The sequence below is a fragment of the Python bivittatus genome, unplaced genomic scaffold, assembly GCF_059951505.1.
Source record: "Python bivittatus isolate LINGU-HERP-01145 unplaced genomic scaffold, Pbiv_v1 ctg000480_np1212, whole genome shotgun sequence".
Classification (NCBI taxonomy): domain Eukaryota; kingdom Metazoa; phylum Chordata; class Lepidosauria; order Squamata; family Pythonidae; genus Python; species Python bivittatus.
The window spans coordinates 11,545,830-11,571,899 of NW_028277075.1; the positions used below are offsets into that span (position 1 = coordinate 11,545,830).

General features: G+C 40.7%; 1 protein-coding gene across 5 annotated transcripts in view; it reads left to right on the top strand.

The window, feature by feature from the left end:
• The first annotated feature begins 4,478 nt into the window (after positions 1-4,478).
• The window catches only part of SYNDIG1L (synapse differentiation inducing 1 like), a 50,996-nt gene continuing 29,404 nt past the window's right edge, over positions 4,479-26,070 (top strand). For all 5 annotated transcript variants that reach the window (XM_025170820.2, XM_088145334.1, XM_088145333.1 and 2 more), the window contains exon 1: positions 4,479-5,285. The gene's annotated coding sequence lies outside the window, so the exon portion shown is untranslated. The remainder of the gene's footprint in view (positions 5,286-26,070) is intronic.

Below are 26,070 nucleotides of genomic sequence, written 5' to 3' on the forward strand. Positions count from 1 at the left end.
AAACCATACTGCTGCCAAAAAAAACCTACGTGGATCTATCCATGAACTTACCAGAAGTCACTTGAGTCAACAGTGTATTTACCTTCTGTAAAATTATTTTAGCAGGATTTTTTTTGAAAGACATGGGTTAATGCCTATCTATAATAATAAAGCCATAAGCTTCTGTTCTGTAATGCTTGTGTGAAATGTTTCTCCTGCAAAAGTCTTGCACTTTTTATTGTGATTGTTAATTAGAGCTATTATATTTTAATGCCCTTGTATTGGATATTGAGAAATGTGGCATTAGGGATATGATTGTTGTGTGTAGTATCAATGGTAAAAGAGTTTGGTCTGCTGCAGTCTAAAGCAGAAATGGGCAATGTTGTACAACTACAGCTTCCACCATGCTTGATCATTGGCCATGCTGGGTAGGGGAAGCTGGAGTTTAACAAGGCAAGTAGTCCTTGTTTTGCAAGGTGGTAATGTTACAACCAATCCTCACATTTATGACCTTCGCAGGTCTGTAAAGCAAAGGAAAGCTGAAGTAAGATCATAAGCACAGTTGCAGTTTTACTTAGCAACCGCTTTGCTTAACAACCAAGTTGCCACTCCCAATTGTGGTCCCTAAATGAGGACTACCTGTAGCCAGAGGGCCATTTTTTGCCCACTTCTGCTCTAAAGACAAAGCAAAAAAACTCAGAATGCTCACTGAAGAGAAACCATATCCAAGTGATACCGTACATGTTTGCATGAACCAGAACAGTCCAGGTTCAGACTCTGCAGCTTAATAAAATTAATCAGGACTGACTGAAGAAATGTTCTGCTTTAACCCTTGAGAGCCACAGTCAGCTGCAGTAAAGTGGGCCAGTGGTCTGACTCAGTATAACAAAAAGGGAAATGAAGCCTAGCCATAGACCTAGAACAGCCTTCCCCACCTTGATGCTTTTGCTTTGCTTTGGACTAACTCCCCATGGAATTATGGCTGAACCTGGAAGGTGATCTGGAAGACAGTTGTGCCATACTAGTAAGTGATGTTTTCTAATGTTGTATATTACATCTTCCCATACTAGATTCATAATTACTGAAATTAGGTTTTTATTCTGGGTGAATTCTGTGCATTATAATGAATTTTAGAGCCCATGCTACTAAACAGTCACCTGTCTAGTTGTGCACCTCTGAACTGACTCATCAGTGATCATGTTCTTGGAAGTTGGGAGGCCCTGGAGGACCTCCCATGGTCAGAATAGAGAGTTATTTCTTGGTTCTCTTAGGCAAGATACTTCTGCTAGACCTGTGTATGAGTTATTACTTATCAAAGTCTCAGAGATCAGTGACTCTGTTCAATCTCTGAGTTGGATTTACAAGATTCTGTTATAGACTAAGACTTAGGCCCAATCCTGAAAGAACTGATAAACTTGAGGTGGGCTAATATGTGATACAATACCTTAATTTAGGGTGCTTGGGGCATCCTTGGGTCTTCTATACACACCACCCATTTGAAAATAGTTTTCCAGATAAGTGTTGGGATAGTACAACAGTAAGTAGAACTGTCTCTTCAATCATTTCACCCATTACCTGTCAGGAAAGCTTGATATTAACCCACAAAAAAATCTGGCTTCCCAATGTGCTAAACTGTGCAGTGCAAATGTTTGTACACCACTAACACTTCACACTTTTAGATATACATCTAAAATCTTTGAGGCCAAGTACACAATACATTCAGTGGATTATCTCTGGGCAGCTTTTCAGCTGATTGATTGGATTGGTTTGGGCTTTTTAAACAATGAGGAAAAGGGCACATTGATCTTCTCCACTTGTCATATTTCTAGTTTAAATTACCCCCCTCCCCAATGGTTCCCCCCAGCCAAAATTTAAATTTAAGGAAAAAGTATATACTTTGACCCAATAAGGAAAACAATGTAAGGAATTATATAAAATATAGAAATAACAAATAAAGCTTTAATCAGCCTTCTGTCTCATTTTCTTTCTCTCTCTCTCTCTCTCTTCTCCCCTAACAGACATACTGTATTTCACTACTCATTGCAAAATTTGCAAAGCTTATTTTCCTTATAAAGACTTGTATGGGATGTGTAGTTAGCCACTTAGGCAGACATCTTAAAAGTGTGATGTATAAAATAGGTATAAGACATGAGGTGCCCCAAAATTACTTGGGAATGTTGGAGAATAGGACAGGTAAGAAGCAATACTAGATCCCAGGGATAAAAAATGAGAACACTAGATTGAAAAGATAAAGTCAGTGAATGCTTTAAGGCTGCCTTCCTCAATTTGGCACTCTCCAGATTGGACTTTCAACTCCCAGAATAGCTAAGAAGGATGGAAGGGATGGGAAAGTTAGGGAAGAGTGATATATGATGTAAAAGAAGCAGATTAAATACCATCTGATGACAGCTTAAAACATTACTGCAATAAGCATTTGGGGAGGAGTAATTTGTGAGTGCATGGGAGTTATCTCATTAATGTAGGTGTACATGACTGATTTTATTGATTTCAGAGGAACTGTCATAAATAAAGTGGGCCAAGAACCTGCTGATATTTTTCTAGAAGAGCATCTGCATTAGACCAACATGGTTGTAACAGTAATAACAACAATAATAATTCAACGAATCCCTTGTCACATTATGCATTGATACCTTTGCTGTAGACCTAGACAAGCACAATGGACAAAGGCTTTCATGTATCAAGTATCTTCATAATCAAGGGGGTGCAGGAGGGTTTCAGTCTTATAAGGACTATTGGCATATCTATCTTTCCCAGAAAAACCCTACATTTCTGTTCTGGAGTGCTCTTGTGCCCAACATAGCCGAAATGCAAAGTCTCTTATATCCTTAGTGAAGTGGTTGTCCTTATTAAACATGGTACCAAAATTTGCAAGAGCCCATTACACAACAGGTTAGATAATTGTATTGTAAACTAAATCAGATTTTCATCTAAGATTACTATCCAAAATAGTTTATAAGTAAAATCCACATGAAGATGTTATTTATATAGGAAATATATTGCTGTGGAAGGGATAAATTATTTTCTTGACCCTGGCAGTTGCTGATGCAGTCCAATTCCATATTCTTCCTCCACAGGGAAAGAGCAGAAAGAACTGTTAATGGATTTTGAGGCTTGGTGGTAAAGTTAAGGAATACAGGATGGAATGGCATTTATGATTTCCTTCAAAAATACTCCCTCTGTTAAGATCTATCCAAGTGGTAAATCACCTTGCTGTATCTGAGGTCCTCTTGTTCATTCCGATGAGTGGTGCCTTTGATTGATTGATTGATCTATTTAGCTACTTTATCCTAGCATAGTCTAAGGGCAGAAGTCTTCCTCATTACTTGTTGCCTTTTAACTGTAGGTGTCAAAGACTGAACCTTGGACCTTGTCCATATAAGATATATCTGATCTTTCCCCAAACTGAATTTCCATATTCAATAGAAACATCTGATATCAGATGCTGAAGCTGAACTAATACAAAGAGCCATCACAATTATACCTTGCTTTTATCATCAGCCTCTGCTGATCAGGGATATATTGCCTCTATACATAGAGTACAAATGTCATAGCCTATGGCCATTGATGCATCTGTTCTCCATTGAAATAACTCAAGTCTTTCTGCAACTCAGTAACATCATAACTCTTGGTAGTTTCACTAAGATCTATCTAGCTGTTGGCAAAAGAATGCTAGATGATTCTTGGTTTGATCGAACAAGAGGGCCCTCATTTTCTGACAATGCAATAAATCAGCTGCAATATACATGCACATACAATTGTTCAATAACAGGAAGAATAAAAATCTACTGGGACTAAAACAGTCCAGAAGGATATAAGGATCTATAAGCCTATTTGAATTTATTTTCACTTGCACAGAATTTAGAGAGATGAGTGAGTTATCCATCCCCACCCATCCACCCCCCTGAGTTGTTGGTCTGCTCAGCATTATCACAAAGGAGATGCTCAGATGAATGTTTGGCAGGCACACCACAGTCATAAACCCACACTCTTCTCATCATCCTCTTCCCTTGACTGACCAAACAGAGGGGTTGAGGGAAGGTGGGTCCTTACAAGCAGTCTGTCACTGAATCATTAATCAAGTCTGCAGACAGACTGAATTAATTAGCCATAATATATTTTTTTTAAATCTTACTTTTTATACATTTCTTTACTATTCAGACTGCCATTGATTAAAGATTATCCTGCATCCAATCTCTACCTGTTGAATTAAGTGAAATTTACTCTCTGGTAAGTGCAATTAGGATCGCACTCAGTATAATAATGAGTTTTAGTTTATATGTTATATTTTAAGATACTGCGAGAGATCTGAGTTAACATAATTCAATTTAAAAAAAAAAATCAGTCTTGGTTACACTAGTTCAGATTGCTTCATCCACTTCCCTGAAAATATCCTCTGGCACTGAGTGGAACAGGTGAGAACATCACCTGGAGGTTACAACTTTGGTGAGACTGGACTGGTGTATCTTGCTCTGCTGCAATGTAAAACGAGATACTGAATTATTGATATAAATATACTGATATTCCTGGTAATCACTGATGTAAATTGTTTCAGGGATAAGAGACGGCTGCCTGGTTTAAAATTTGATTCGTTTATGCAGTAAATTAAGACAACGTGCCGAATGAGATGTGCCGTTAGAAGGAAGCTTCATTAGCGACAGTGAGTCTGACTTTGAAACTGGGCTGTTTAAAGAGCTTTCAGTGATATGGGGGAGTGGAAAAAAGGAGGGGGTAAAATATGGAGCAACATCTCTGGAACAGGTCTTACTCTTTCTGAACCACGGGATTCCTGTTGACTACCACAGAGCCGGAGCAGTGGGGGCCCTGAAGAAAAGGGAGGCGACGCAGGACGGAAAGCCAAAGGACTGCCTCAAGTTGGGAGAGAGGAAGCGCGCCGGGGAGCAGAAGCCCGGCTTTGGCAGCGCCCCATCGAGGCGGAGGGCGCGCCGAGTGGCGGGCTCTCTCGTCCGGAGGAGAAGCCAGGCTTTGCGGCAGCTGGAGGGGCCGTGCGGAGCAGCGCATCTCCGCCCGTGCTCTCTCAGGCGCATCCCCAGCCCAGCTCTGACTCCGCCTGTGCCGCCGCTCTGCCTCTTGGGCTCCGCGCTGCTTCCAGCCGCGGACGCTTTGCCGGCCGCTCGCCCGCTACCTGAAACTCTCCCGCCGCCGCCGCGCCGCCGCCGCCGCCCGAGAGCCAGCCGAGCGTGCCCACCTCGGGATCATGCCTGCGCCCGGCTGTCTCCGCCCCGCCTGCCTCCAGCTCGGCGGGTGAGGCAGCCTCCTCCGCTCAGGTAAGGCTCCAGGAAGCTCCTTCCCTTTCCCCTCCCTTCCGCGAGCGGGCGGCTGTTTTCTGGGACTGCGCTCGATTGCCACCGAGGCGAGCAACCCCGCAAAGTTTCCAGCTTCGTCCGTTCCCTCAAGTCTTCGCTGAGAGCCGCGCGGCTGTGGTTGGAGGGAGGACCGCGGGGGAGGCAGCCCGGGCCAAATGCGGGGGAGGGCGGGCAGAGACTTTCTTGCCCAGTCCTGGAAGGAAGTTCGGGGGGCGGCTGGGCGCTTCCCGCCTCGCCTCGCTCCCAGGAGCCTGAACCGAGCGGGAAAGGTGCCTTCAGCTCCTGACACGCCGAGGAGCGCAAGGGCGAGCCCGGGCTACCGTTGGCTAGGCCAGGCTAGTGGGCTTCTCGCTCCGACGCCGGGTTTGGGCAGGAGGGAAGCCGCGGCTCCTGCCGGGGAGCTCCCCGCCGGGGTGGCTTGCCCTAAAATGCTGTTCCTGGGCGGTTGCGCTGCATCCGGGGGAGGAGAGCCCCCTGCCGTTTCCTCGCCCGTCGCGGCTGGCGCCTTCCCTCGCACCTGGTGAAAGGGGTGGAAAGGCCGCTCTGAAACGCCGCCGCCTTCAGGGAGGCTGGTGCGCGACTTAGTACGCGCTGGGTTGTAACTGGGGGCAAGCAGACGCGTGTCTATTCGGAAGTAAGGCCGATGTGTGTCCGTCTCAGCACGCGTGCCTCGAATCGGAGCCTTAGCCTAAAAGCTGAGCCAGCCACTAGTCCCAGCTCTGGCAGTTACCTTTGCTGAGAAAAAACTCCATAAATCCAAACTCCAAGGAAAAAGCAAGACCCCTTGGATTCGGGAGACCCTGTGGAGTTCAAAGGGGTATCCAGTTTATCTACAAGTTCCCTGTGAAGTAATCAGGGAGAGGATTACCCATGACCATCCATTGTGCTCTGTGGAACAGGGTGGGATTTGAACCCAGGACTGGAAAGTTTGGGTCAAAGCATTGCCTCGGTTTAAACAATGCTCACTCTGTAGACACACCTGATATTTGGCAGAATGTCAGCTTTCCTCAAATCTGGACACTCTCCAGAAATGTCAGTTCTGCTCCCAATATTCCCAGCTGTGGCTGTGCATTCTGGGCATTGCAGTCCTGATACCTCTGGAGAGCACCAGATTGTGGAAGGCTTGTCTGCATCTAATGTAACTTAATTTATGCTATTACAGCCTAGCATTTTCTGAATGTGTTGGGACTGCAATGCCTAGAATTCTCTGCCAGTCCCAACATATCTGCAGGGCACCAGGTTACAAAAAGCTGGTTGTCAATTAAATGATTAATAAGTATCTTCAAGATATCAAAATAGTTGGTGATAGGGAAAGCCTGGCATGAAAGCACCTTGGATGAAGAAGTCACCTGAGAACAAATCCAAGTATGGTACGAAGTCCTGAGGAGCGCAGCCTGCCAAACAGGAACAGGGGCTTCTTGGATGTGAGGGCAGGCAGAGCCCCCTTCTCCCTCTCCTCTTTGGGCTCCATTAACTCTTGGAACACAGTGGCAGCATTTCAGAAGTGATGCTTAAAGCATGTACGTATGCGTGTCGTAGCCTGCATCTGTCATTGCTTTTTGCTCAAATTGGCTGGTAATTGAATACAAAATTAACATTGGCAAAAGCAAATATTCATTTAAAAAATGGATCTCTTCTGCTTTCTGCCTGGCATGAAGAACATCCACCCCTACACAAATATGAGGGGAGACAAGTTCAGGGGCACTTCTGTTGCCTGACATAATAAGCCCTGTGCTGCAGGGGTCTCTTGCCCCACAGTTCCCCTTCTCCTTCAGCCCATCCTGTGAAGCCTATGCCAGGCAAACTCTGCCCATATCCTGCTCTGCAGAAGCCTATTTGGCTTCTGGGTATGAGACTGGTTTGTAGCCCTGCCACATTTCTAGCTGTTTCCTCCACAGGTTAGTTTTATCCCGGAGGTAGTTTCTGCCTCTTTCCATAGAGGCAGCAGCTCTTTCTGGACAGCAGCTCTCCTCTTACTTCATTCTCTCTCATGACAGCAGGGGCTAGAGATGTGGCTACCGTCAGATAAACTAGCATGGAGTCCTTTGGAGTATGGGAGGGGGGATGCAGCAAGCCAGGTGTAAAACCCTGGAAGGCTTTCATTCTCTGTCCCTGGCAAAATTGGCCTTATAACAGGCGCTTCTTGCAATGGCCCTCCTGCCTCCCAGCCTGCTTTGTGCAGCTGGGGTAGAATCCTTCCTTCCTTGCAGGAAAAGTCTTTCCCAGCTATGCTTTCATCTTTCTGCCTGGGAGTGACTTCCCATGTTGGTTTACCGGATTGTTGCATGCTGATTCATTAATTAATTGCAGCTTTAAAATGTGAAGTTCAAATAGCGTTTTGTTCAAATTGCTGTTCTGAAAAAAGGGAGTTGCTTTTCATCATCTATGCGAGTCTCGTTATCTACATAATATTTCCAAATGTCTGTTTGTTTGTCTTTTAAGTAAGACATGGCTTAGTGGAAACCTTTTTTCTTTTTTCTTCCCTGCATAAAGTATACTTTAAAATGGCACCCAGTTTCCTTAACACTTAACTGGTTTGAGGAAAGGCAATTCATTAATTAAACACACACTCTTCTACACCTTGAATAAATTGGTTGCTCTAACTTTGCTGAGAGAATCCAAAATGCAGCCATTCGGAGCTTCATATTGTCAAGATGGAGGGAAATTCTAGAATTCTATTGGACAAAGACAGTTTTGCAATACCCCCATGACCAATCGCAGTTCAGAGTTGTAGGACACAAAGCTGGCTAGATGAGCTATCTTTGGATGAGTGTTGAAAGAAGGGTCGGGGTACGTAGCATCAGTGCTAGAGAAATTAGGCAGATAATTGGCAAGAATGTATGTAGGAAAGAAACTGTGGGTTGGGTAATAGAAGATGCCTAGGGATAACCCATCCTCAGGTTCCTAGGTGGTAAGTGTGGGATTATTGTTTAAATTCAAAAAACAATGGGATTATATAAAAAGGTATGGTAAGTGACATGCTATTCTTTCTACATAGAGATAGATCATGTATAGGGAAAATGGTATATTGGTCTACATAGATTTGCATAATGCCAAAATACTGATTTTTGTCATTAGTATACAATTCAGGGATCTGCAGCATGCATTAAATGCCTTGTTTGTCTTATTTGAAAAGTGACAATGCTTGTGTCATTTTCTTTTAAAACAGTATACATCAACTGTCTCCAGTCTGGCAGCCTCCAGATTGTAACACTCAGAATATGCCTGAAGTGTCAGGTTGGAGAAGGTTGGTGTATGCATGTAAAATGAATGTAGAATGAGAAACTACATGGGATATAATTCACGTTCTGTGAAAAAGCTTGTTATAAACTCTTAGTGGCCACAAGATGTGTTTTGCTTCTGGTGATAGGCAGGGTGTAGAATGTAGAACTGGACAGGGACTGCTTAACCCCTTCTCCATCTTCCTTCACCCTCTCTCCATATTATCTCCAGCTGCTCTTCCTAGAAAAGCTCCAAATGCAAGTTTGAGAGGGCAAATGTATGGAATTCTGCTAGAGAGGAAGAAGATGGGGACAGATGCTTATCTGTAACTGTTAGCTTAGCCCTAAAAAAAATAATTGCCTCTTTCTTTCTCCCTTTCTTTGCCATTTTCTAAAATTACATTACTTTGAAAAACTCTCATCTCATTTTCTCTTCCAGTCTTTTTCAAGCATATGCTTCTAATGTCCCTTCTTCCTGCAGTATGTCTTTTGAGCATCTGGGAAATTATTTCCCCGGAGAGATGTGTTATGAGCACTTTTATAAGAGAAATATATGATTGTCAGGTTTTGCTTTATTCCCTCAACTTTTTCTTTTTTTAGCTAAAGGAGGATGTCTCTGAAGATTACAGATCTGAGAGACACAGAAATTTTGTTCAGTTAATGACAAGGGCAGAGTTATCCATCTGGACTAAGCACCATGAGTCAATCCAATCTTTGTATTCCAAAGCAACAGTGTTTCAGTGTTTCAGAATAACCTGCATGCTTACAATGATATTTTTGGCGTTTCCCCATCTCAGGATTCACCATTTTCACTACCTGAATGCAGAAGAGAAGGGGGAAAAGCCAGGACAGAGTATCCATGGTACAGCAGGATCCCAAAACAAGACATTTGATATGCGCCCTTGTGCACCTGTTTCCCCTCAAACTCCATGGGCACATAGCCCTAATCATTAAAACACCGAATATACAAGGCCTTGGGAAGAAGGAAGGGAATCAAAGTTCAAACATGGAGAGGGTATGTTTGGTATTCAAAGTGATCAGATTGATCAGTACATTTCATTAAAGGCAGTAGAATTAATAAGGTAAAGTATGAGTGCCAGTGTTATTTCAGCATTTGAGTTTCCCCACACAATCCTCTTCTTGAACAATTGACCAATGGGCAGAAAATAATGACCAAAAAAAAATTGCACCGACTGACATATGATACAGTGAGGAGAAAGAGGGGAAGCAAGATTTCAAATGAACACTCACTCCTAGCTTCTCAGAGGCTCAAAAAGGCTCTGGGCACATTCTGCGCCAGAATACTGAGGGCAATAAGGGTGCTTCAAGATTATGCTTTTATTCAGGAACTAATCACACAGCTTCATTCAGGAAATTCTATAAGAGCTTCCGACAGTATTGCCTTCTCATCAGTTAACAGTTCTCACAGTAGCTTGCCTTGCTTTCCCATCTCACTTCCATGTTTCTGATTATGAAAAATCTGTTCAGCAGGGAAAGGCAGAATGACTTTTGACTGGTAGATAGCTCTAAAGGGCATCTGTTAGGAGATACCTCTGTCTCAGGAACATATTTTCCACATACCTTTCAGTTAATGTTTACTATAGTTCTAGAACAGCAGCTGCATCCACACAGCTGGCTTGTCGTGGGATCATGGGATGCGATCATGCTACCCTAAATCTTGCTGCCCCCACAGTGCACCCTTACCATGCACCTGGTATGGGTCTGCTGTGCAACTGCCCATGTAGCTTTAATGTGCGACTTCTAAAGGCTATGACTGACATGTTGCTCAGCTAAATTTCATCCGGCATATGAAAAACCTCCTCCAATTGGCATGCATAATGCTCTGGTTGCTCCAGGAGCTACAATTTCCTCTCCCCCACCCCTTTGGTCAACCAGTGACTGCTAAGTAGAGCGAAGAGTTGGGGCTTTTTGTATTTCTTGGCTGCCATCTAGTGTTCATCCACATTTGTGCAGGTGAGATGCAGCTAGTGGGTAAGTGCTACTGAGCAGCTGGGCTCTGAGAAATAGGTTTACTTGTGAGGATTGAAATGGGAGCTGTAAACTACCCTAACAGCATCCTGTGAGAAGGGGAAGCCAAGAGTCAGGTCTTCCCTGGGAGCAGCAGCCCCTGGGAAGGGAATTCCCAACCATACAGATTACAGAAACACAAGAGCTGGGTCCTTTCAATTACAATTTCAGCTGTACACATTAATCCAGGGATGGGCTAGGCAATTTCAGGGCTTCACACTCTGTAGGTCAGAGATCAACTAATCAACCAACCCATTTAAAAAAAAGAAAAAGTAGCTGTGGAAGGCTGAGTTCCAGTCTCCCTTGCAGCCACAAGAGGACTGAGGGTTAGGTAAAAAGGTCAGGAATCAGACTGAGGGGTGGTCCCACAAGAAATTGGCATGCCAATTGGAGCCACAACCTTGTCATCACGAGGCATGTCATTTCAGGCTGCCTCCACAATGCTCATTAACACACCCAACATTGCCTGTACATTGCATCTTGAAGTGGGGTAAGAGGGAAAATACCACTTCCACAGGGCAGTGCTTTAAGTGATTTTTGAGCTGTGTCAGCTGCACTGAGATATATAGAGAGATATGCAACTGTGCATGGAAAACGGGGCCAGAGCAAGGAGGTTGTGTAATTCTCAACATGTGAACTGTCCTCAGAGAACCCCTTCTCAAGCAAACAGACCAAAGTTGACTCAGTTCTTCAACCCTGCCTCCCTGCATATACCAGCTATCAGCTGGAGAGATCCCACAACATAAGTACTAACAATAGTGGCCAATGTACTGCGCAGTAAAACTGTGATCAGTCCAAAAAGCCATCCAAATAGAAAAGTGCAAATAGGTAATATGATGATGAATGTCTAAAAATGGCTAGAGATCCACTGGCCACTAGCCCCATAAGCACTCAGAGATTTCTATGAAGAACATTTTTGCCCAGAAAGTTAGTACTAAGAGTTATTAATATTGCTTCAAATGGTAAATAAATATTTTGCTTTCAATTTAATGTTCTGGTACAAAATTTAGTTTAAAAGGGCCTTTATAATTGAAAAGATGGAAAGGCATAAAGAAATGCCACCATAACCATGTAGTTCAGCAAAAAAATGTGAATGCCTGTATCCTTAAAGACAAAAATGTAGGGAGAGGTGTATTTGTTTAATTGGGTGAGCTTGCACTTTTGAAATGTTCATTCAGTAATCCATGACTGGAGAAAGATTGAGAAATCCTCTCGAGAATACTGTTAGATGTTCAGTACCTACATCTCAGTCTTTTAACTGGGGCCCAGAGTAAGTAAAAAAGCAAATAGTTTGTGAAGCAATTCTGTCTGTGGAATTTTGCACTTACCTGTTACATCTTCCAAACCTAATGGTAAAGCGTATGTTTTGCATGCAAAAAGACTTACAGGCAATTGTTGACATTTCCTGTTACAAAGCAAGTTACAGATAAAGGAAAGAAGATCTCTTCCTAAGTAGACATTACTGGCCAATATGAGGAAAGAGTCCAGCCTCTTCTATATTTCAAGAAATTGTGCTACTTTAGACAAAGATCAATGTACACGTTTGCATACTCTTAATTTTATGACAGCAGCACTCAGTTGTGGCTTAAATAGATGCTACAAATAATGTTTTCACGTGCTCTCAGATACATTGATACTAATGAAATTGTTTCACACATTCAGCTGTAAATGATATAAAATTAGTAATATACATTCCAGTGAGAACTAGCCCTTACTCTGTACAAATGTTTCCTGTGTCCTTATAATTCAAGGTAAGAGAAGCCAGAAGTTTGATAGTTTGGGTGGGTTGAAATCCCACTGTTTCATATTCTGCTAGGCATTAAATTCTACTATGGCATTTTATGGAGAGTTCCTCTTCTTGAAAGGGTGACCTCCGTCTAATACAATAGCAAAATCATAGAGTTTGGGAGACATCTACAAGGATGCCTAGCCCAACTTGAGATGATAACAAGGGTCACCAGTTACAGCATTCCTGATGTTCAGCCATTCAGTTCCTGCTTTAGAATCTCTCTTGGAGGCCTTATTTCCTAGAAAATGTCTATACTGTCATATAACCCATACCGTTACAAAGAAAGTGCCTATGATAAATATCTCCCTCTTCCATGTGTATGGAAGGGATGCATTTTTTCCTCCTTTTTCTTTAACTAGGGGAAATATGAGATCAATTAGCCCTTTGGATATGACTAATCAGTAAAGTTTTATTGTATTATTATTTTAATTATTGTTTGAAAATACAATGCTATTATGAAGTCCCATATACAGACAACAAAACAATGTAGAGGAAGCCTATCATGTTATTTAATGTTCAATAATGAGAATAAACCATTCATAAAAATAAAGGGTTCTCATTTTCCTTGAATGCTTCCATTTTCTTATATAAACTGATTAATTCTATTATCTCAACCATCCAATTGGAATATTTCTAGTTTTCTATATAATAATTAAAACAAACATTCCTGAAACTAGTGCACTTGTGTTGTAATATACAAAAAAGATGTGTGTGTAGGTTTGTTAACTGGAAGAATGAATTATTTGATGAACTAGACATGTGTATACTACAAGGTTTAATTCCTTTGTACATCAATGAGGTCCTTGAGTGTGCTTTCTTTCTTTCATCCATATTTCAGTTGGAAGTGAACTTTGTATCATTCTCAGTGTCACTTTCTTTAGTCTTAGTAGTTTACATGCATGTAAATTTATGGAAGCATGTGAATTTCTCTACTCTCACTGAAGTTTGAAAGTTATTCTGATTTAGTGTCATTTTTCAATCTCATTAGTTTCCAGTTCCAGTCTTCAGATTTCTAATGGAATTGCTACATCAAACCAATCTAGATACCTCCCACACCTCCGTTCATACAGTTTATCTGCATATCCCTTTCTTTTATTTACAGTCCCTGTCAGATTTTCAGTTTTTATCTTTGTGCCAACTGTGCCTAAATAAATGTGTTTTTCAAGTAAGATTGCAGGCAGCACAGTTTCAGATCCCTGAGCGTTTTTAACAATTATTATTTACTGATTTTCTTATACCTAAAGACCTGCTGGGTGCCTCCTAGAAATAAGCAAAATAAGCAAAAACTCTCACTCTGATAGTTTCCATCTTTCACCACAGAAGCAACAAAGCAGAGAAGAAAATAAAGAGAAAAATGCTGAGGAGGGGAAGAGGAAAGAAAATGACAAAGTTGCCTGTTTTATTACCATTGTGACCTGCTCACAGCATGGTGCTTCCAAAAAAAAAAATCCCCTCTCACCCCTATGGATGGTATGTGTCTTCCTCAATCTCAGGTCCTCTACCAGAGGCCTGTGCAGTATCTTAGCTGTTCCTAGCACTGCACTCTTCTGGACAGAGAGCTCTGATGTTGTTCCTGGGATCTGTTGAAGCCACTCCCCCAGCTTAGGAGTCACAGCCCTGAGTGCTCCTACCATCACTTGGACCACTTGGACCTTTACTTTCCATATCCTCTTTAGTTCCTCCTTCAGGCCCTGGTACTTCTCTAGCTTCTCATACTCCTTCTTCCTGATGTAGCTGTGCCAAGTGACAGCAACATCTATCACCAAGGTCTTCTGGGCCTTCTCTACTACCTCCATGTCTGGTTGATTGGCCAGTACTTGCCTGTCCATCTGGATCTTAGTCCTGTTATTCTCCATGACCTTCTGTGGAATCTCCCATCTGGACTTGGGAGGGTCTAGGCCATACACTCTACAGAGACAATGCCAGCTACTTGGTTGTGCCATTCAGTGTATGCTGTTCCTGCCTGCATCTTACACTCTGCCACTATATGTTGGATTGTCTCTGAGGCCTCTCTATACCTTGGGTCCTGTATATATACATACACATAAACACACACACACACACCCCTACTAACATTTTCAGCCATCTTTTCCCTGATACATTTTTATTTGGTAAAACTTCATTTGCCTCCTTGTAACCATGCCTTCCCCATATGTCTCATGCACTTGCCAGTATATGTTGGCATATCTTTACCCTCCCCCCTTTATTGAGAGAGAGAGAGAGAGAGAGAGAGAGGAACTATTTGCTAGCAGCTGCCTTTCCTAGAACTGGAGATGAATAAGGAAGAAAGGAGACTTTTGAGAGTGGGGAGCTCTGCCTTGTTTATCATCAACTACCACTGTTTTTACTACCACTTGAAACATGGTTTATGTTGGGGTGCTCCTAACTTCTACACAGGCTTTAGTGACAAATGTTGCTGCATCAAGCAGCAACAGTTAGCATTCAGTTGACCAGGAAAAAGCCTTGTTTGGTAAAAGTCACTGGAATTCAATGGATTACACTACATAAAAGGCTTCCCCATGGCTGTAGGTCATGGCATACCTGTATAGAAAATCTCTTTGGCTGATGTCAGTCTTTCCTGCTATCTCCAGTCTGAGAAGCCCATTTGATCATACTTGAACATCAAATCAGAAACCATGGCTTCCTCAAATTCAGTATGTGCTGCCTTTCTCGAATTAAGAATGTTTCTAAATCTCATAGATTTATATTCTGCAACATTAACAGATGAAATACTGTACATATCCCTGCAACTCCATTTCTGGCACTATTTTAAAAATCAAACAGATAGGGTTTCTTTTTTTCTTATGTGAACATTTGCTGGAGGGGGGGCGGGAAACCTTACAACAGTACAAAATTAGCTCAACCTAATATAAAATGGCAGGCTGTAAACTATATATCATCACTGTTCATGAATGTGAGTTTATAAACAAGATGCATTATTTAAAAGTTAAATTCAGAGATTCAAGTTCTAAAGACCCTGGGGAGTGATATAAGATAATGTTAAGATGAAAAATAAAGATAACAAATTAGCAGGACAGATATCAGAAAATAAGGATGTTCCCTAGTAAACAAGGACAACTGGACATCTGTAGATATAAATGGAAAGCTGAAAATATTGTGGCATTTGCTGACTGAAGGTTTGAAGAAAAGCAATAGGAGACTGTCACAGTTCCTTCTTGCGTCATCTGTGCTTCAAAAAATTCCTCTTAGGTCTTTCTGAGCAATTGTGTTTTGATTGACTAGACTGAACTGTGTTCTCACCAACACATCCTGAGAAGAAAAAAAAATGTTGAACATCTATTGTATTTTTAAAGTTAATGCCATTCATACATGTCTTAATTATTGTGATCACAGAAATACCCTTGTAAATCAGTTCACAGTCTAAAATCCTAACAATGGAAAATTAAGTCTTCGTCTTTTAAGAGTGATATTATGGTACACTAGGCTGAATTTTAGTAGGCGCTTCTTATTTGAAAGTGAGTGTTTGTAAAGTGTGAATGGAAGTTTAGGGTCATGTGAGAATGACACTAAATCATCAAAAATGGAAGCAGACCTTCCTGCAAGTCAGAAGTGTCATAGGTTCAGGCATGGTGACAAATCCAGGCAGGATACCTTCCAACTGCCATTGGAGAAAGTCCACTACAAAAATAAACTTTATTTTCAGTGAGCAGCAGTGTGCTCTCTCAGTTGGTGTAAATTTCCTATTTCTTATACCTTATTTTGTATTCCTGATAATATCTAACCTAATTTATCTAGTCTTAAGTTCATTTCTGTATCTTCTATTACTGTATAAGTTCTACACTTTGCTATAGCCTTCCAACATCAAGTTTTTTTTTAGTTCCTTGTCTTTAGTGTCCCTCTAATGCCTTAACTTTAATTTGCCCCCTATACCTAGCCAGTGTAGTATTAAAAAGTGGCTCAGCCCCATTCAAACTACTCTATTTCTTTTTAACTATATTACTGGAATTCCTAAATCTTGATACTTTCCTATTATATTGTTCCTTCTGTTCTTCCTTTTTATTCTGTAGCTAATTCTATTCCACAGGGATGACTCTTGTTCTCTGTCTTATATTCATTTTATCCATAACACACACACCCAGCTGGCCATACCCACTTTATTTCTACTTTAATTCTATACCTCTGTATTTAGTTCTCTGATGTTTTCTCTTCACTTTCTATCTCTATCTGGGCAGATGCGTCTGGCCCAGTCTGCCTCCTCCTACACCTAGGGTGGGTGATACTTCCTGGATTCCCCTATGGCTGCTGCATCTGGCCCATTTGGACTTTTCCAATGCCTTGTGTGTGTCTGGCCAGTTTTGGCTCTTCCAACACCTGTGGTGTCTTGTCCCCTCAATATGGGAGTGAGAATAACCACCCTTCCTCTCCCAGCCTCCCCTCTTGGGATTTGCCAACACTTGGGGTGGATCACTTTGCTGCTGTTACCCAGCTAGCTTACCAGTACCTGCCTTGCTTTCTGCTGCACTCCACTTTCCCATGTGGTACTCTATTCTTCCCTTCTGCCTTCAGGACTTTACTTGCCAGTGTCCGGGGCTAGTCTGGAATTTGCTTTCCTTGTGACACTGCCTTTGCTTATCAAAGGGGGGCAATCCTTTGGTGGCTGAGGACCACCATTTAGTTATTAGCAGGGTGAGGATGCAAATATCAAAGTTTTAGTTTTTGTTTTTCAGAGTGGTAGTATGATGTGTTTTTTTTCTTTTCTTTTCTTTTGTTTATGGATGAGAAAGATGCATATAAGGAAATGATTGCTGCAAAAAATAAGAATGAGAGAAATGTAGTATAACGTGTGGAAAGAAACTATGGTTGCAAAAATGTAGTCAAAGACAGCAAGAAATAGTTTAGATTAAAGGGGTTACAAAAATAAAGAGTAATTTTGATGGAAGTGATAAAAAGGGCTAAACGAGGAGCTTTCAGCAGGGTGAATGGAAGTAAAATGATTTGATATTAAATTGAAGAGAGGGAACCCTGTAATTCTAGAGATTTGAATGGGAACGACAATGATAATTTGAACTATAGAACTGAAATAAATGATAGAAAGGTTGGTGTCCAAGAAAAAAGTGGTGAAAAGGGAGGCATATATGTTGTGAGAATGTTAAAAATGCTAAGGCTGCAGGTGTAGAGGGTGTAACTGAAGAAATGTTAAAATATGGATGTGGTTGGTTATGAAGTGGCTGTCCAACTTATTTAATGGGCATCTGAAGACTACATTCTATGCAGAGAGAAAAGTAGCAAGAATGAATTTGAAATTGAAATTATATATGGAGTAGTTTGTTAAGTATGCCTGGGAAGCCTTTTGCAGAATTCTGATCAAAAGAGGACAAACAAAATTTGTGAAATGCACTGTGGCTTTATGTGAAGCAGGGGATGTGCAGCCCAGATTTTTGCTCTTCAGCATATTACTGTATACGTGTGAGGAAAAAAGGATTAGTGTATATTTGTTGATTTGTATAAAGCAAATAGGCTTCAGTTATGGAATGTTCTGCACAAATACGGAGTTGAAGGTTAGGTGCTGAATATGATGAAAGTGATACATAATGGAAGTAAAATATGTGTGATAGTAAATAAATTACATAGCAAATGGATCAACATTGTTCAAGGAATAAAACAAAGCTATGTGTTTGGTGTAAGATTTGCCCCGTTCGACAGAGAAACTCTCGTGACACGTGTGGTTCACAAAGAAGGTTTACTCATGCGTAACGTAGTAGTCACAAGCAAAGCCAGGACTGGCTTGGTACAATTGCATCACTTGTTATATTCCCCCCTTCCCGCGCTTTTTCCCGCCTCGTGATCGCGTTGCAGCTGTGGACTATTAGGCCCCCAATGTCCCCCTTGATCGTTCATGATGGCAGGGTCGGTCAGAGTCCATTGTCCTTGATTGCCAGTCCCCCTCCGGCTGGGTTGGTCCCTCCCTGCTACGTGCAGACCCGCGGGTTCTGTGCTGCGTTGCGATCTTGTTTCGCTGCCCTGCGGCCCCGTTCCTTGCATGCTCGCGCCGTTATCAGTTCATAGTTAAAAGCTTCCGCTGCGGTTTTCCTGTTTAGCTGGCCGCAGGTGGCTCGTTAATTAGCGGCGCTTTCGGTTCCTCTTTTCCCCGCTAGCTACCGCCGGTGGATTCCGCGTGGTCTGGCTGCGAGCTTCCCTGCAGCCCCGTGCTTCCCTGAAACCTCGTGCTGACCGAACCTGACATTTGGTTGCTTAATGTATTTACAGATCAATGTTATAAGGAGTGCTTATGGTGACATTAGAAGTGCATTGATTGAGAACATGAATACGCATGTACTTTTATATCAGAAAGTACTGTGCTGTTTGCTGAGAACATGAATGATTGACAGCAAGTGTTAGATGCAACAAGAAGTATAGATATAAAAATTACCATTTCAAAGACAAAGGTTTGTGGGGAAATGGAATGAACAATTGCAAGTTATATATTAATGCTGAAAAACCAGAAAAAGTAGATATATGCGTGTATTTTGGTAGAATATTTAGTACTAAAGATGAGTTAATGGTTAGAGGAATTTGAGACATTCCAAGGCTGATAGAAATTAAATGGGTAATAAATGATCTGCTGTGCGGAATGAACGTTTGTTGAAAGAAGCAAAAAATGGTTTTGAATGCAAGCGTACTTCTATCCACTTTGATATGTGGAAGTGAACATTGAGAAGCTTAAGGAGAAAATTACATAGAACTAAATTAAATTTAACAGGAATTGAGTACTTAAGAGGTGTGTTTGGTAAAACAAGAAGCAACAGAGTTAAGAATGAATGGGTTTTGAATGAATAAGGATTGATTTCAAAAGTGAGTGGCCAGTAGTATGAAGGAAGAACGTTGACATAGTTTGATCAGTTACAGAGAATGAATTAGGACTGAATCGAAAAACAAATGTATGAAGGATGAGTGGATGGGTTGAGAGAAAGGAAAGACTATGGAACTTATGGAATTAGTGATTACTTTATGGACTAGTGATTACTTTAGAGAACAAAGGGCAATGCGTGAATTCATGTATGGATGTAGTGGAAGCAAAGATGGTTTCAAGGACAACATAGTATGGACAAGAATAGTGAATGGAGTTGGTATGAATTAGATTTATCTATATTTTCTTTTCTTTTTCTTATATCCTGTCTTTAATTCATTTAGCTTACTATTTCTTACTCCTTTTCTGCATTTTGTATAGTTTTCTTTTTCTTTTTTGTGCCTTTGAGTCAATGTTGACTCCGGGCAACTGCCTGCAGTTTTCCTGGCAAGATTTTCAGAAATGGTTTGCCATTTCCTGCTTCCTAGGGTTGAGAGAGAGTGACTGGCCCAAGTTCACCCAGCTGGTTTTGTACCTAAGGCAAGACTAGAACTCAGTCTCCCAGTTTCTAGCCTACACCAAACTGGCTCACTTGTATAATACTACTCACCCCAAAGGGAATAGTGTGATGGGTATGTATGTATCTCAGTGCTATTTGAAGCCTATTTTATGACCTACACTACAATTTAAATGTGTTTCTGACTCAAAATGGCAACCAACTTTCAGCAATGACAGTTAAAAGGAACTGCAGGTCTGCAAAAGAAAGGTGGCATAGAGACCTACATGCAACCCTGTGGCCACAGATTGCTCACCCCTGGCATATATATTAGCATACATAAATGTTATGCAGATCTGCAGCCTCTTTTGTCCTCGTTCCTCTCCATAATGATGCATACGCAGTCATCCTAATTCCAATGGGTTCAGTAGGTCCTATTTCTAGGATCACAAGTACATTATTCCCCAGAACTTCTAGCAAACAAGAGAATTTCTTCCTCCTTTACTCTGAAAAAAAATATTTTATTCTCCAGCCTTTGGATTTGTGGAACATGTTTCAGAGATTCCAAGAGATACATGAAAATATGTCGATTCCAAAATAAGATGTATGTTTTTCGACTTGACAGCAGAATAAATCTAAAAATAAGTTGTAGCTGGTATGTTCCTTAAATATACAGCATTATTACTGTTACTCAGGAGCAATGCATTCTGGATATGCATAGACAATTATAGCAATAGTCCCTGTCATCTGAGGGAAGAAATAGACAGAACAATGGGTATCAAAAAAAATAGAGAATAAATTAAAAGGTAGCCGAAAAAGGAGCCTAGTTATACAAAAGGGGAAAAAAAGCTTTCCGCTTGAGTGGAATGTATATATTTCTAAAAATAAATATATGCCACCAATTTCTGACTATTCATTTGCTCATTTTTTTTTTTAAAAAAAGGTTGATGCTAAGATGCATAAAAGATTAGGCAAGTAACAAGTAAGTCAGATCAATTAATAATAATTGCTAACAATAAAAGCCTTATGCGTAAAACAATAATAGGAATAGCAAAAGCAACAAAATTACCTGCTATAAGCATTCAATCTGGTCAGAGATGGTGAAAAATATAATTTGACAGCATTGGTATCTGGAAGAAGTCATGATTATGATATAATTGTTCAAATGATGTGCTAGTCAACATGATACAAAATGACACAAGTACATCATTCACGTCTTTTGTGCAATAATATGATACACGCAACATCATTTCCCCACCTCTCCCCTGCAGATAGTGATGTTTGGCTGTTATTTCAGATTTATTAGAAGAAAAAATATATCTCCATAATCCCTTCCCAAATCACTTTTATTTGTCTTTTAATGAAGAAGGTTAGGACAGTGGTACTGGTTGTACCAGAATCTTAAGAAGTAACAGAAGTAACAAACAAGAACCCAATATTTGTGCAGATTCTTATCCTTTTTCTTTTAGATTGTACCTCTTGTATTATCACATTAATCCCTAGTTCTGTTTTAAATGACACGAATTGGACCACAGCACATAAAGTATGAGCATTTCAAGAGCACTGAAACAATTCATTATATACCAGTCAAATCATGTCCAGGGTTGGGTTCTCAAAGAGTGAAATCAGCTGGACATAACTGTCTATTAATTGCAATGGAACCTATGTGTACTATCTAATTTCCATTATACTTTGCTCAATATCTGCATAGCTTTATCATCAACAACTTCACTCATGTGTTGAAATACACAAGAATTTACTCAGATTCCTGTTAATTAAGACTGTTCAGCAGACATATATTGGATATATATGTGCTATAATAATATTAGAACAAATTGGCTCTGTGTGTCCAATGTCTTAGATTACAAAATTTGAACTTGTGAAAGATGATTTCCAGGGTCTTCCCATGAAGATACGGGAAGAGCGGTCCTAGGGAGAGAGATGTTCCATAATTCACATTTCTTTCAAGTCCAGCTGCTGTAGTATTTGGTGGCTCAGCTTAAGTTAAACCTTTGCCTGACTCACCTGGCTAGCTGTACATGCATGATTTCATCCTTACTTTTGCCAACAAAAAACAATACCAGCTAGGCACCAGCAGCTGTAGTCTCTTAGGGCAACTGCCCTTGGTTGAAACAATACATGCTTGGACAAATGGATCAGAGGCAACAGACAAAGTTTTTGATCCCTGGGACAAGTGGAATAGCAATGTGACTTGTGGGTTTTTACTGACTGCGATGATAGTATAAAATAAGTATGAAGAAACTTGGCTATGGAGACCTTTGAACCACTCAGTTTAAAGGTGCTCCAATGAATGTAGTGGAGGAGTTCTGTAGGACAAAGAAACCAGGATAATCTGCAAGCAGGCATGATGCTCTCCAAGGGATCAAACGTATGTCATGGACTTCAGAGATAAGTGGTGGCAGGAATATCTGGGGAGGTTTGCACACAATAACGAATAATGCATGCAATCAGCATACAGTTCACAAACACAAGCTGTTCCACATTTGCTAGGAGCAGCTGGCCAATCTTATTCCAACCTCAGCAACTAGCTTTTTATGAGGACAGTGCTCTTGGCAAAGTAATGCAGTGCAGTTTCAACTTAAGTTAAAGATACTTTACCAGCATGACAAATATGTGTAAATGAAGTTAACATATCCTTGTGTACCACTTCAGGAGAGTCAGGGTGTTAGGCTTAGGATGCCAAACCAGCAATATGAAGCAGGACTGAGGTGGACTTCTGGATTATACCACTTTGGTAAGGTGTGGTGGTGAAGATTGCAGAGCAAGAATGCTTGTTTAGGAAGGTCTAGAATGTTTACTTTGAGAAATAAAGGGCCTCCTATGGGAATGTTCTTTCAAGAACTGAAAATCACAGGATTCTTAGTTTCTGGAAAAGTTTTTATCCATAGGCAGGAAAAACATATGGACTTAATAGGCCACAGCAGGAAGGGTAAGCACAAATCAGGAACATGGAAATCACAGAGCAATAGACTGAGTTCACTAAGCCACAAGAAAGTCAGCATGATGTAGTGAGTAAGGTGTTAGATGAGGACCAGGAAGTGCAAATTCAAAAGCAGCAGCAGCAGCAGCCAAAACTTGATAACCCAAGTTATGATTTAGCACAAGGCTTGCATGTGCTTTCTGCCAGTGCTTGAACCATGTGACTGATGAGCATACACAATGTAAAGGAAAGCCATATTGATTTTAAAAGGAAGATATGTGCAGTTGACATCAGTTAAGACCTGTGGTGCATCTAAATTTTTGCGACTGGAAGGAGGAAAAAGCAGGAAATGGTTGCAGCTATTAAGAGTGGATCTCATAATAAAAAAATGGTAGCTTCCTCTGTTGTGGCTGTTCAGTCAGTCCAAGGCACTTTGGTAGGTACATTCATTTAATAAGTAAAAGCATACTGTATAAACAAGGCATTAGGGTCAGGATTTAGTTTGCTTTCTCTTAGCAACAATTTGTTACTGAACTAAATTGATTTCAGTTTCACACTTCAAAGATTACGCACCTGTACAGTTATTTTGTTGGCTTTATCTTGTTTGTTTTGCTAATTAGGCTCACAAACCATACAGACTAATGTTATAAATTGTGTTCCAATTTGCATCTGTAGTAAATTCCTCTTGCCTTAGTCTGGCTGCTTTTATCGAGGTAATAACATCAGATTATCAAACTGTTCTTTTATGTTAACTAGCATAAGAAACCACACTGGATCTCTTTTGAAAGCCACCCAGCAGATGTTCCTGTGCATGTAAAAGATACTATGGGTGGCTGTATGCTTCGAGTCCCTACAGGCATCTAGAATAGGAGACTCATTAAGTCCTTTGTATGCCATCATACATGGTTGGTGGGCTGCCTTCCTGCCAGCTAGCTGAGTTGCTATCAGACTGGAATTCTGGCTTTCAAACCGGTTGTATGATCTCCAGCTTGAAATTCTGAAGTGAATGGGTCTACAGTATGTTGAATAACTCTATTCTGGTTTAATATGGGCTTACTTATTACCAGTTTTTATTCAGTAAATTTGCAGCTGTTACTCTTTTGTCTGTATCATCCAGAAATCATTTGCTGAGCCTATGCTGTTGTTGTGGGAATGTGGTATTTTCTAAGTGTTCAACATACAGCATTTTGCAGTTCCAGAAGTTGTATTCTTTGTGCTAAGCAACTGCCTGGATTGCACTAGTGAGTGCTGTGTGGCATGTGATTGCACAAGTACTGTATAATAGGCACCTGTGAGTTACTATGTGTGGCACCATTAGAAACAATACATGCAACTTTCATTAAAACTGAACAGTTTTGTAACTTCTATTTTTTAAAGAAAAATTACAAGAATTTCTGTGTTCCCTTGCTGTACACCAGTTTTATTTCATGCACAGTAGAACTGTTCCTACCACTTCAGTTCAGGGACTTTCATCTTTGAATTTTTTTTTTAAACCCTAGAACTAAACCCTTTGCTGTTGTGAATTTTCCAAATGCATAAACCTGGTCCTGGAGCTCTTAATTTAATCCCATTTCATTAAAACAGCACAACAATAAGGCTTGTGAAGGGCAGCATAACTATCAGGATCCCACAGGCTGGTCCAGACGTTTTAATGTGTGAGCAGCAGCAACAGATGCCTCCCAAGTCAAGGTGCAGAGTACCAAAAGCCAGCCAAATTATATGGTGCTCCTGCCCCCACCTTGCTCTTGACCATAAAACTATAAGAATGACAAATTAACTAACTTCGGTTAATTAACTAAGAATTTGCTGTCCTTTGAAGATACTCAGAATCTGTTGCTTGAGACAACTGTCTCATTCTACCCCCTGGGTATCTCTCAACAGCAAGTCTGTTGCCTTTGTCCTAAAGGTAGAAGCCAGATATTACGGTACTAGTGCTAGATCAGGGTGGGCAAGCTAGAGTTTGTAGGCCACAGACAGCCCTGAATCTCTTTTTGGAAACTCTGATACGTCCCTCAAGACTGAATCCCTCACCCACCAATGCTCAACAAACTGGGTCTCCCATCTATTTCTATTTCTTTTTCTTTTTAAATACTGCTAAACATAACCCTGTCCCAAATGAGGAAGATGGGCCCCAAAGTCTACCCTGCTACCATGGGTGACATCAGTGCCATGTTGTCAAGTCTTCAGTCCTTAGCTATTCAAAACCTTAATTTAAAAAAATTACATTCTCTTCAGAGCTAAAAAAAAAAAACTGCCTATGTCTATAACCATTCTTGGCATGGGTTACATGTTAGGTTTTCATGGGCCAGAGACAAAATAGTTTCTTTCTCTAGCATCCATATTTATATTTGAGGAGGAAGAATTCTCGAGCCTTACCACAGACCAGTAAAATCTGGTATCCCAGAAAACCGGAAACAGAGAGAAATTTGCTGAGATTAATTTAAATCCAGATAAATGTTGAACTTGGTTTTCTTCTAAACAAACAGCTCAAAAAAATGGTAAAAAATTAAATGGAAGAGTCCACTGCACCACTTTTGACTACAGGCAGACAATGCATAAAAGGCTCTGGCACATTCCCAATGCATCAGATTGCGATTTGGAGGAACATCCAGCCAGACTCTATAAATTTCTTTTTCAAATACTGTCAAAAGCTTTAGGACTATTGACCATTAAAAGCCCCTCATAATTATACCTTGATTATGCTGTATAACACGGTATAACGCTGAGAAACTGCATTGTTAATAAGGAAGCCAGTTATTGAGAGGGTACTTACAAAGAGTTTTCCACAGACTAATGTCAATATTTGGTTGAGTCAGGCAGATCTGAATTCCAGATCTCCAAAACAAAACTATCCTTACTCAGAACTTCTTTGGAAATCAAACTAGAGGATAATATAGAGCAACAGAGACCTCTAGTGAACAAATAGAAATTGAATTGATTATCTCTCCTATAATTCAGTGTGTTGTTTGCATTCCAATTAAAGATTTGCTGTCCATGAAAATGGTTTCACTATTTTTACAGACTGAGTTCCAATAATCAATGCCATCAACCTGTTCCATGATGAACTTAATGTTACTATTATAATGCCTTTATACCAGTTGAAGTCCAGTCCACACCTAAATTACTATATATGGTTCTGAGTTCCACATCTCAAGAAAGATGCAGAAAAAGAACACCAAAATGGTCAAGTAACTCTATTATGGGAGAAAGAATACTCTTTAGAACGAAAATGAATAATGGAGGACATGATAGATGTATATCAAATTATGCAAGGAGTGGAGGAAGTAAATAGGAAGCATTTTCCTTTCTGTCTCTCAAAATATTGCAATGCAGTGAATGAAAAGGCTCAGCAATTCAGAATAATACAGAATTGCCCTTCTCTACACAACAGGGATCTGCAGCACATCAAATTCAACTTCAGAAGGTGGTTCCAAAATGCAAATAGAGTACCTGTCTACAACTC